Raw genomic sequence first — 12,010 nt, 5'->3', positions numbered from 1 at the left:
AAACCACTTCAGCGTGTTCGTAGCCACAAAAATTTGAACTAACTTGTCCATTTTCATGACAACAGACGGCCTTACACAGGTGTGTGCACTCAAAAGGAGCTCACTAAACTTATTGGAGTGTTCATCCTCAACCATCCTACAGCCTGGTTCTCGCAGTTTACGACTTCCATTTCTATGGCCCAATGAGGAGGCATTCCACCGGCAGCAATACGTGGACGATGAGGAGGTTACTGATGCAGCAAGACGATGGCTCCGTCGTCGACCAGTAGAATGATACCAAGCGGTCATAGAAGCTGTCTCAGTAAGGTAGCGTAAGGTCGTCTCACTGAACGATGATGTGTGCACGTCGACCTAGCGGTTATCTAGGCGGTTATCTGGCGTAAGGTTGCCTATATAGCGCGCGCTTGAGGCCAGGCACGAGCATACAGAGTCAACACGAAGCCGCTAGGAGGCGTGAGTCGCCCATGCACTGTGTTTGGAATCACGATGGGCGGCCGTATAAGCTGGCAACGTGTAGAGCTGAGACTGGTGGTGCTGGCGTTGGTGATTCTGACGTTCATTAGTTGACGGGATTTGTGATTGGTGTAAAGAATGACAGCTAACTCTAAATATAAATAAATGTAAACTAATGCAGATGAATAGGAAAAAGAATCCTGTAATGGTTGACTACTCCATTAGTAGTGTAGCGCATGACACAGTCACGTCGATTAAATATTTGGGCGTAACATTGCAGAGCGATATGAAGTGGGACAAGCATGTAATGGCAGTTGTGGGGAACGCAGATAGTCGTCTCTGGTTCATTGGTAGAATTTTGAGAAGATGTGGTTTATCTGTAAAGAAGACCGCTTATAAAACACTAATACGACCTATTCTTGAGTACTGCTCGAGCGTTTGGGATCCCTATCAGGTCGGATTGAGGGAGGACATAAAATCAGTTCAGAGGCGGGCTGCTAGATTTGTTATGGTAGGTTTGATCATCACGTGAGTGTTACGGAAATGCCTCAGGAACTCGGGTGGGAGTCTCTAGAGGAAAGGAGGCGTTCTTTTCATGAATCACTACTGAGGAAATTTAGAGAACCAGCATTTGAGGCTGACTGCAGTACAATTTTACTGCCGCCAACTTATATTTCGCGGAAAGACCACAAAGATAAGATAAGAGAGATTAGGGCTCGTACAGAGGCATATAGGCAGTAATTTTTCCCTTTTCTGTTTGGGAGTGGAACAGGGAGAGAAGATGCTAGTTGTGGTACGAGGTACCCTCCGCCACGCACCGTATGGAGGATTGCAGAGTATGTATGTAGATGTAGATGTAGATGTAGATGTAGATGAGTGGACAGCCTTGTTTCTGCTCACGATGGCATTGGAACCATGGATAAGTTTTTCTTGGTGAGCAAAATTTCTGCCCATGAACTGTGGTAACAACGTGATTTAATGTATTGCTGCTTCTTGTTACCTCATTCGAAATTATCGTCAGCTACTTCAATCTGTGCTATGGGTATTGCTAACTGGCAGTCCTGAACGATTTCCTTTGTAGTGAAATGCCCGTGTTTTGATGGTTTATCGAGTGAGGTAATTTTTTTTAATTTTATTTACTGGACCAAATGGTTGCTTGAAGTTTCCCAGGCCATAGTTTATATGGTCATTATTGTCCAGCATGTATTCCCTGATGCATGTATGAACATGTTTTTGAGACTTGTTGAATTAACACCATCTGTTTGCGTGCTTTAGAAGCTTGTCTTGTTATTTTGTGTTCACTGCCGTGTGTACTACGACCGGCCCGAGGAGACGGGCGAGCGGCAGGTCATGTGTAATGAAAGGAAAGCTGCGTAATCCTGCTTTAAGTATACGCCTCCAGTTATAACCATTATCTCTCGATGCATTTGTAGATGCGTGAGTGGTGGCTTAAATTTTAAAACCACGAGTTTGTTTAATAAAGCCAATCATGTTTGAGAATTGTGGCCTAGTCGTTCCATTAACTGAATCTTTTCTGTGCTAGCGTACAGTTGTGCTACGATTCAATCATCTCAAACACATTTTTATGACAGAAGCAGAAGTGGCTTCGAACACAATGGCCATTTTCATATGCTAAAAACGGCATTTCGTAAATAGATGTTTCTATTTTGTCAAAGAGAGTTTGGATTTACTTGTTATGTCATAACCTGTTTCGCTCACAGTGGCCACCTCTAGGTGCTAACAGCGGCGTTGGTGACAAATATTCATGGGTTTTCAAACTGATTTAGAGTTTGTCTTGCATGAATATGTGTTCACCAAATGGCGTTTCTACCAACTGAAGATGGCCATTGTGGCCGACACCGATTATGTGCCATAGAAAGGTTCCAGTGTGAAAAACAAGAAACTTTATAAAGAGTCAGTCAGCGTCTCCTTAAACGAGATGTCATCTTTTTCCAAAATAATATTGGAGTCAAAAAATGGTTCAAATGGCTCTAAGCACTATGAGACTTAACTTCTGAGGTGATCAGTCCCCTATAACTTAGAACTACTTAAACCTAACTAACGTATAGACATCACACACATCCATGCCTGAGGCAGGATTCGAACCTGCGACCCTAGCTGTCGATCGGTTCCAGACTGAAGCACCTAGAACCGCTCGGCCACACTGGCCGGCAATATTGGAGTCAAATTTGCGGATAGTGTATAATATAATCAGGTGTTCAACATGGGCAAGCAGTAGTGGGAATATAGTAACACGCAAGGGACCTATTTTGGGGAATGTGACCAGGAAAGGAAAAAAAAGGTGATGGTTCAAATGACTCTAAGCACTATGGGTCTTAACATCTGAGGTCATCAGTCCCCTAGACTTAGAACTACTTAAGTCTAACCTAAGAACATCTCACACATCCACGGCCAAGGCAGGATTCGAACCTGCGACCGTAGCAGCCACGTGGTTCCAGACTGAAGCGAATAGAACCGCTCGACCACAGCGGCCGGCGGAAACAAGGTCAATTTGAAGGACACTGTAATGGAACGGATATACAGATGACATTAGCGTAATAGAGGATCGGTTCGGTCAAGGTTTCCTAACTTGCTTTCAATGAACGGTTTCTTAATTCAATCGTTTCAAGCAGTTGTAAAGCTGTCTATTCGCTCGCAAATCATATAAAATCTTTTCTCTGTGTTATGGAAATTCCTCAGGTAAAGGTAAAGTATAACGATATACTACATCGTCGCATCCGGGTAACGTTGATTTTAATTCTCTTTAATCTATGTGCTTGATATCAAAGTTGAGCAATTTATAGATTTGTCTACATGCACTGAAATAAAAGAGAATTGATATCAAAGGACCATAAAGTGAAACGAACATCGATAATGTTGTTACTTTAGCAGTGCCGCACAATACTGCCACGAGCATATCTGTGATGGTCCCAATCACCAGCTTTATGTGCACGTAACAGATGACCACACGTGTTGCGAATGTGATGTGTGTGACTTAGCTTGGCTTACCTACGTGTCCGTTTGGGATAGACGCGCGAGGTAGCCGACAGATTACGAAGGAAGCCATAAGAAAACCGTAAGAAGGTCATTCAAGGCTACGGATTAATGTAACATTCGATTTGTCAATAAATTATGACAAATATATTCTAACCTTTGGTTCGACATCAGAAAGGTCACCCATAAATTCTAATAATTTATTTGGATTTACAGTGAGTAAATGAAACGACGAACGTCGTTACGTGCAGAGAAGTTCGGATATAAATTTTTTCTCTAAAAATATATCTCGTCTTTTATACCTATTTCCTGGAAACCCTTATAACACACGACACGTAACTTTGATAGTTATTGACCTATAAATTCTAAGGTATTTCTGTACTGCTGGTCATTATTGAGATCCGTGGAAAATCAGTCTTCAGTGTAAGATCGTGTGTAGTGATAGCTTCTTTACTTCTGGCGCCGTTTGTTGCCGTATCATGAATAAGCGCCTCTTTGCACCCTTCAAGACCTGCGATTTAGAAACGTCTGCTGCAAGCCCAGCTACCATCAATTGCCTTTATTGCAAGCGTTTACGCTGGTCGCAAATTTTCCTCGGTGGCAAACAACGTAAAAAGTTCAGTTGCCGTAAATTTGTGTGACGTACTGGAGAAGCTCCTCTTCAGCTCTATATATAAAAGACACAAAATCAACGAGGGCATAAAAGACGTAGAAAAAATTCTGAATCTAAGTTCTATTTTTACTTGCAATTTATCGATTGGGTAACATATAAATAATCATACGACTGAGTTACACAGATTTCAAATAATATTTCTACTGTTTTAGATGAAAATGTTAGCGGGGGATAAAGAGACATAATATCAGTTCTAATCTAATAGCTCACTATGCAGTAATTGACGCAAAACTGGCCCAAGCGTCCTCATTTCGTGCGTAATCTTTGTGGTAAAGGGAATCCATATATTGTGGCTAAGATGACCGTTCGCTCATATAATGTGACTCTGAAATTAAATTCCGTTTCGAAAGTATTGCCACGCGCACTAGAAAACTGGTTTTCCATTTCGGTCCGGTTGAATGAAATCTTACGTTTCGTTACTCTTAGGCATTAACTTGAATCAGGAACAAAGGAACTAATACAACTTTTTGATTATACTGATAAGGACAATGAAAGATAGTGTGAACTGTGATTCGCACTCTGCTCCCTTTTTTTTTTAGTAAAATGTGTGTTTTTATCCAACTTCTGTTATGTTAACTGAATCTTCCATCGATTCTTGCCAAAACAACTTCATAACTATACAAGCAATGCCCAAATACTGAACGTTCTACAGCACAAACTGAGTTATATGCTTTCATTTAGAAATTTCTTTATTTATGATCACAGCTTTGCATATGCTATTGCTTTTGACTGATAATTTGTACACGGACAGTCAGGTAGTAGGAATGTAACTCTCAGAACACATGGCTGTATCGTAACATTGTGTTTGTGTATGTTTTGCACTGAATAAATATAGCGAGGGAAAATGATAATTTGGATAGAGCTAACCAGTAATGTCATCTGGCGCACCGAAGACCACCAGTAATAAGAGCCGATATTTACGAATTTTCTTTTCTAACCCTCAAAATTTGTACTACCTTAATTACAAAGTGAAGCCTTAGTCTTAGTACGAGCTACTAGATGAACTCAGCAAGTTCTTTTGAGCGATGACTGGATTTTAAGTCCTAGTAATTCTCATGGACTGATCTGTGCAGATCTGAGAGCAGCAGTTCAGGCATAATTACACTGCGTTACACCCCTGGTATATGTCTGCAGGACACGGCATTTCACACTTTCATAATTGTTACACAGGCGACATCTGTTTCGCGTAGGAAAGCCAATAGCGTACGACTACTCTTTATTGGCACATAAACAGAGCTATTCGCTGCTACATTTACTGCTGACATTTCTGGAGAAATATAACAGTGTCAGAAATGGCTACAGGGTGTCTTGCAGCTATAGCCAGAGAATGGCATGGATAAGAGGAGGAAAATGGCTGCAACAGCCAAAGAGGGAAAGCAAACCCATCAGAAGAAACAGTTACCGAAATTATTTTCCAGTATCAGTTGCTCATTTTTGTCTTATGTATTGTTCAATAATACTGGTGCAAAATACTGAAATAAAAGTTTCGGGCTTGTCGAAGAACTTGGTTGAATCATAAAGCAACTTCAGGCATCTGTACAGTGCTTGGACGGAGAGCTTGTGGGAAACTATAAACTCGTTGAAAGTTACAAAAGAGTAATGTACAGGAAAATCAAATATCAGTGGAAGAAGCATAGAAGCCTGTGAATCTAATAAGTTCAGTTATTATATTCCAGGATATGTTGGATTCCAGATCTGATACACGTGTTTCATAAGCTTCAAAGCGAGAATTTGTATCCTGAAATACTAGAGCGTCGCCTGTGTATCATCTGTCGGCTTTCGGTACTATTTTTAATAATCACAAATTATTAGAAATACAGTTTAAATAATGTACTTAATGTGTTACTGACCGGCCAACAGAGTGTATACAATCTGAAATATGCAGGGTGAATCACGTAAGATGTAACACTCCTATTATTTCGTGAACGGTTCAACTTATCTAAATTAGGTTTTCGGCGGATTATATTACGCAAAGTAGTACGTAGTTCTGATGAATATGTAATGGTATGAAATCTTGTATCAGCCGAGATATTGAAGCATACACAGTTTTTAATGGTGTGATGTCCCTTTTTAAACGAAATACAAGGGCGACGTATTTACAAAACCGTTGAAACTTCTCGCAAAAATATTCGAGAAATATGCAAAGATTTGAAGGCAAGACTGCCGAAACAGGCTGTTGCTAAGTAAAAGCCGGGACTTTCATGCCCGATTCCGTCGTTATACGCAGCAAGTAAACTGGCGTACTTTACTGAGACGAATCTTATCTCCTCTAGGCCCTGTCTTATACGACATGCACTGTACAACAGAATTAAAGGATCGCTTTTTCGAAACCCCGTAAATGTCTCTCATTGTCATGCATAAGTCTTAAATTTGGCTCTGAGGTGCGTACAGTCTACCTCTCTAACGATGCAAAAGCTTGGCACCCTTCCAGGTCACCATCGGACCCGACGAGACACACGAGAAAAAGGCCACAGCTCAGAAGTTCATATGACGAGTAAAGTTGGTTAATGATATCTCACTGGCACCAAACGTCACCACAATTCTGCCCAACGCCACCTTGGACGTGCCACATGATGGGAAGATCATCACAGCCCTCCTACCCACAGTTTAACCTTCCTTTTATGAATCTGCGATGGAACTTAAAACCGCGAGGCCCACGTTGAAATCACGCGGTCTTCTTATGGGTGCCAGAGTAAAACATTCCAGACGAACCGCCTCTCGGAATCGGCACGAAAAGCCTCAAGGGGTAGCATAAAGAGTGCGAATGAAAACATCCCTTTACTTGGGGCGTTGCTTCCCACGCGTTTCGTGTTCGAAGGTCACAGTCCACCGTCTGGTGAGTAACAGGAAGATGTTCTTGACAGACATGGACACTGTTGACACCCTCGAATTTTTCCTCCCTTCTCTGCTGACACTGGGGGTTGGATCGCCATCAAACGTGGCCTGACCCCTTTGGAGCGCAGCGCGACCGCATTTCTTGGTTTCGTGCACAGATTGCTAAGACTGAAGGCCGACGATATTTCAACGTGATCCAAAGTAGCAAAGAAACCTTACGCTTTTTCATCCCTCCTATCTCGCGTCCTTCTGTGGTACTGGCATGAATAAAACGCAAAGGGTTCCTCTAAGAACCTCCGCCTCCCGCATCTATTCGGCAAAAGCTTCTGTGGCACCCACCCATCTTAACTGGGGATTTAAAAAGGTGTGTGGAAATAACCTATAAATGCAATTTTGTCATATGATGATATACTTGGAGACCGTGGCTGTTATTTGAAGACAAATGTTGACCGTGTTGAGACAGGAACCAGCCACAAATTATTTTCAGTTCCTTTATTTAAAGGGTACCGTTACCGGTTTCGAATCGTTACGATTCATCTTCAGACGGTTTTCATGCTTTCGTTACAACATGTGGTGCGTTTTTTTACAGATTAATTGTCCTAAAATAGAAATAATACATGATTACAAGCACGCCACACAGATGGTTGCGTTACAGATTTTCATTGGATGTAACTTACGTGAAATGTCGGTTTGGAGTGTTTGTTTTCATAAAATTCGTCCAAAAGATCTGAATACATTCCCACTGCATTCTTATCGTTGCACACGTAAATTTTTCTCACTGAACACTTTAAATTTGTCACAGAATAGATTTCTAACACGCACCACATGTTTTGATACGTACAAAGTGCTTACAAACGAATGAATGTCAAACAAAGATGCTATTATGAAGATGTCCCATGTTTGGAAAAGGATCATATATTCACTTATGCAACTGAAACGCTTTTTACGCTATAGCAGAGAGACATTGATTTTGTGAGTTTCAGAGAGCATACTGTCACATTAATTATAAAGTTGTTCCATTTTTTTTTTAGAACTGTATAGGTAAGACAGTACATTATTTATTTGCATTTAGTATCATGAGAATTGTAGTAACTTATAAATTTGCTACTTGATCTGCAGATAGGCAAAGGAATATTATTTGCTTCGGAGGATGGAAAATAATTTTTGCAAATTTTTCAGGAAAGGGATGTTAACTAACTCGGTTTGTTCATTAAGGATATAGTCTGGGGTGCCGTTTTTGTGTGTGTGTATTTCCCTCCTGCTAGATGCAAAATTTTTAAGTTGTTCTGAACGCTTCTCACTGAATGGTTTTCTTCATCAATATGAGCCGCAAATGCAGATTTGTTGAAGTTGCCAAGTCTTAAGGCACAATGTGTACTTTGTGTCTAACTTCAAAACTTCTGCCTGTCTGTCCGATGTAGAAATTTGGGCATGTATCGCATCTGAGATTGTATATTCCTGATTTACCGTAGGGTCGCTTGGAGGTATTTACATCATGGATTGCATTTTGTTGTAATTTATTACTTGTGGAAAAGCTGATTGTGCTATTTTTCTTTTCAAATATGTGTGCTATTTAGTATGGTAGTGAACCTATGTATGGGAGAGTAGCTTATTCAGGTTTGGCTTCTGTGGCACACTGATTTGGCTTGGAGTGCATGTTGTGTGGATTGCTGCGAAGTGGATCTGTGGTTTTTGTCTGCATTTTGTTGTGGAGTTTTTCTATTATTATGTGTTTATATCCATTATTATGAGCAACCATCTTAATTATATTGATTTCATTTTACTGGTCTGTGTCACTCATTGGTACTTTTTTAATTCGGTGTGCCATTGCTCTGAAATATGCCATATTTTGTTGGCAGGGGTGCCAAGATGAGTTGTCAATACTGACACCTATAAAGTAATTCGAGGAGCTTCCAGATAGGGAATTGGATTTTGATAGGTTTTATTGAGTTGCCTACCTGCAGGTGCGTTAGACTACTTTACAGATTATTTCTGCACACAATCAATTTTTTAAAAAATTCTCAATAAAGATGAGCAGGTGCCATCGAAGTTTTTGCCGAAATGGAGATGCGGGAATGAGGGGTGGGGGTGGGGGGGGGGGGGGGCTAGGGGTGTTAGAGGGACCCTTGCCTTTTTAGTCATGCATATGTCAATGTCGCACAGCCCAACCCCTCCACTCTTCACTGCCACAGGAGGACGCGAAGTAGGTAGGAGGGATGAGAATGCATAAGTACCCTTTCCTGCTATGGATCATGTTTAAATTTCGTCACAACGTTCTTAGAGGAAGGTTGTCCGGGAAAAGGCGCCGTTAAAGTTTGTCAAAAACGTGTTCCTGTTGATGATCGCAATGCGAACTGCTGCGAACTGTCGTTATCGATCACGAAATATGTGGGAAACAACGCCCCAGACAAAGGGGTGATTTCATTGGCGCCCTTTATGCCATCTCCTGAAGCCTTATCGTGCTAATTATGAGATACTGTGTGTCTGGAATGTTTCGGCCACTCATAAAGAAAATCATGTGATTTCAAAGCTGGCCGTTGTGGTTCTAATCTCCATCCTAGAGGCGTCAAAAGAAATGGAATGTCCGTATGACGATCTCTGATGACCTTCCCCTCATATGGCACGTCCACGGTGGCGCTGGGTGTAATTGTGGTGAAGTCTGGTACCTATATGACATCATTAACCCACATTATACGTCACATGTACTTTTGAGCTGTCGTCTCTTCTTCGCGTGTGTCGACACCTTGTCGTTTGTAGCATCGTCGAACCCGAGAGAGATATCACAGGGCGCTACGCTGTTGCACCATTAGAGAGGAAGGCTTTACCCAACTTTGAGCCAAATTTCAATCTTGTGAGACGCAATGGGTGGAGTTACAGAGTGACGAAAAAGTTATCCTTTAATTCCGTTGCACATTCTAGGTAGTGTGTTAATAACCACTCTTATAAAATAAATTATGTTTAACTTCTAAAGTATCTTCAGGGACTCGGGAATGTTATATCAAATGTACGTTCTCGGGCCTTCGTGTTTAGATGAGCATCTTCTGTAGAAAGGCTCGGTATAATGACGGAGCGTGGCGTGAGGTTCCCGCTTGGCAATAATACACTGCAATAGACGAATCCGATCACCTTGTGTTTTATTTTTAGGACATCTCTCGGACATTTTTGAGAAAAGTCTTAAAGCCAACCCTTACAGGCGTTATATAACTCTGAGCTTCTTTTCAAGAGCTTTCAAAAGTGTATCCTTCAATTACAAATATAATACTCGTTCCAGTTTCTCGGTAAATACGCGAGTTAAGGAAGATTAACATACAACAAATTTATACGCCTCTCTCCGTCCTACCATTTGACAAAGTCTTATTTCGATATAATGATCCATTTGCGACTTGTTTCCACCCAAATGAACTGTTAAAATGTCCTCAATAAATGTGCATAGTTTCTTTGAATTGATGTATCAATTACAGGAATATGGATGTCGATTTAGCTTGTTCAAAAGAAAAATGCAATGACGTTTCTTTTTTCAAAATACGGTCAGTAATTTCGGAGAAATTAAGACAAATGGCTCTGAGCACTATTGGACTTAAAATCTGAGGTCATCAGTCCCCTTGTAGAACTACTTAAACCTAACTAACCAAAGGACATCACACACATCCATGGTCGAGGCAGGTTTCGAACCTGCGACCGTATCAGTCGCGCTGTTCCGGACTAAAGCGCTTAGAACCGCTCGGCCACCTCGGCCGTCAGAAATTAAGACATTTGGAATGTACTTTTTATCTGTTGAGCTTGTAATCGATTGCCGTCTTATGCGGAAGTTCGTGTCGTTTTACGGAAATCCCGCGTCAGGCTGACGGGCACTCGACACTGCCACAGCTGAAAGAGTAAACTTACAAAATCAGAGTAGCGGAGAAAGTTGAACTTAATACTGACACTAATCACAGTTGAGCTACATGTGACTGGAACGACAAACCAATTGGAGGGCTTGGAGATATGTATCTGGAGGCAGATCGCACCCAGCAGTCGCTAGTGAAGGTAAAATGCTCGCTGCTGCAGAAGAACATACAACACATGGCTAACGAGAGAGAGAGAGAGAGAGAGAGAGAGAGAGAGAGAGAGAGAGAGAGAGAGGAAAGTGAAAGAATACTTGATATTAAGCGTCAGTTACATCGTGCTGAAGCACGTAAGGAACTGCATTAGATCACATCAGATATGGATTAAACCAGAATCAATCTATGCATCCAAATGACTGATCGAAAAACTACGCTGTTCGAACGCGTTACATTTCACAAAATACAATCTAGTGGTGACGCAACACAAAATCGTACTGAATTCTTCGATGCTGTGGACGAGTTACAAGGAGTGGATGTCGACGTAAATAGTGGTCTATTTATAATTCTACTCTAAACCCTTTAGACAGTTACGACAATTTTAGATCTGTTATTGAATCCCGTGAACAGAGATCGTGCTCCAAAGTAGTTCTTCCTAATTTTCTGTGTGATAACTCTCCAACCTTTTTAAGTAAGACAAATGCTAATAACATTCTACATCTTGAGTCTTCATGTCTACATTCTTGCAACATTCTCCCATTAGAGGACTCCGAATTGCAGCGTTTAACATGGTGGTGTGTAACATAACTTCGTCGGTGAGTGGGAAACTGTTTGCTGTAATCAAGTTTCTAATTGGAAGGGTTCGCGCGCACACGGAACACCTTCTCCTTCGGCGTGACAACGCCACATCACACAAGAGCTCTGCGGCATCTGCAACCATCACACACCTTTGGTACACTGTCATTGATCGTCCCACATAGAACCCTAACTTCGCCCCAATTGATTAACATCTGTTTCCAAAACTTAAGCAACATCCTCGAGGGCTTTACTTTGATGGTGATGAAGCGGCGCAAACTGTTGTGAGTTTGTGGCTCCGTGAATAATGTTAAACATTCTACAGTGACGGTATCAACAAACTGCTCTCTCCTTGCCGGCCGTCGGGGCCGAGAGGTTCTAGGCGCTTCAGTCCGGAACCGCGCGACTGCTACTGGCGCAGGTTCGAATCCTGCCTCGG

Source organism: Schistocerca piceifrons, chromosome 2 (genome assembly GCF_021461385.2).
Source record: "Schistocerca piceifrons isolate TAMUIC-IGC-003096 chromosome 2, iqSchPice1.1, whole genome shotgun sequence".
Classification (NCBI taxonomy): Eukaryota; Metazoa; Arthropoda; class Insecta; order Orthoptera; family Acrididae; genus Schistocerca; species Schistocerca piceifrons.
This window is presented reverse-complemented; position numbering follows the sequence as displayed.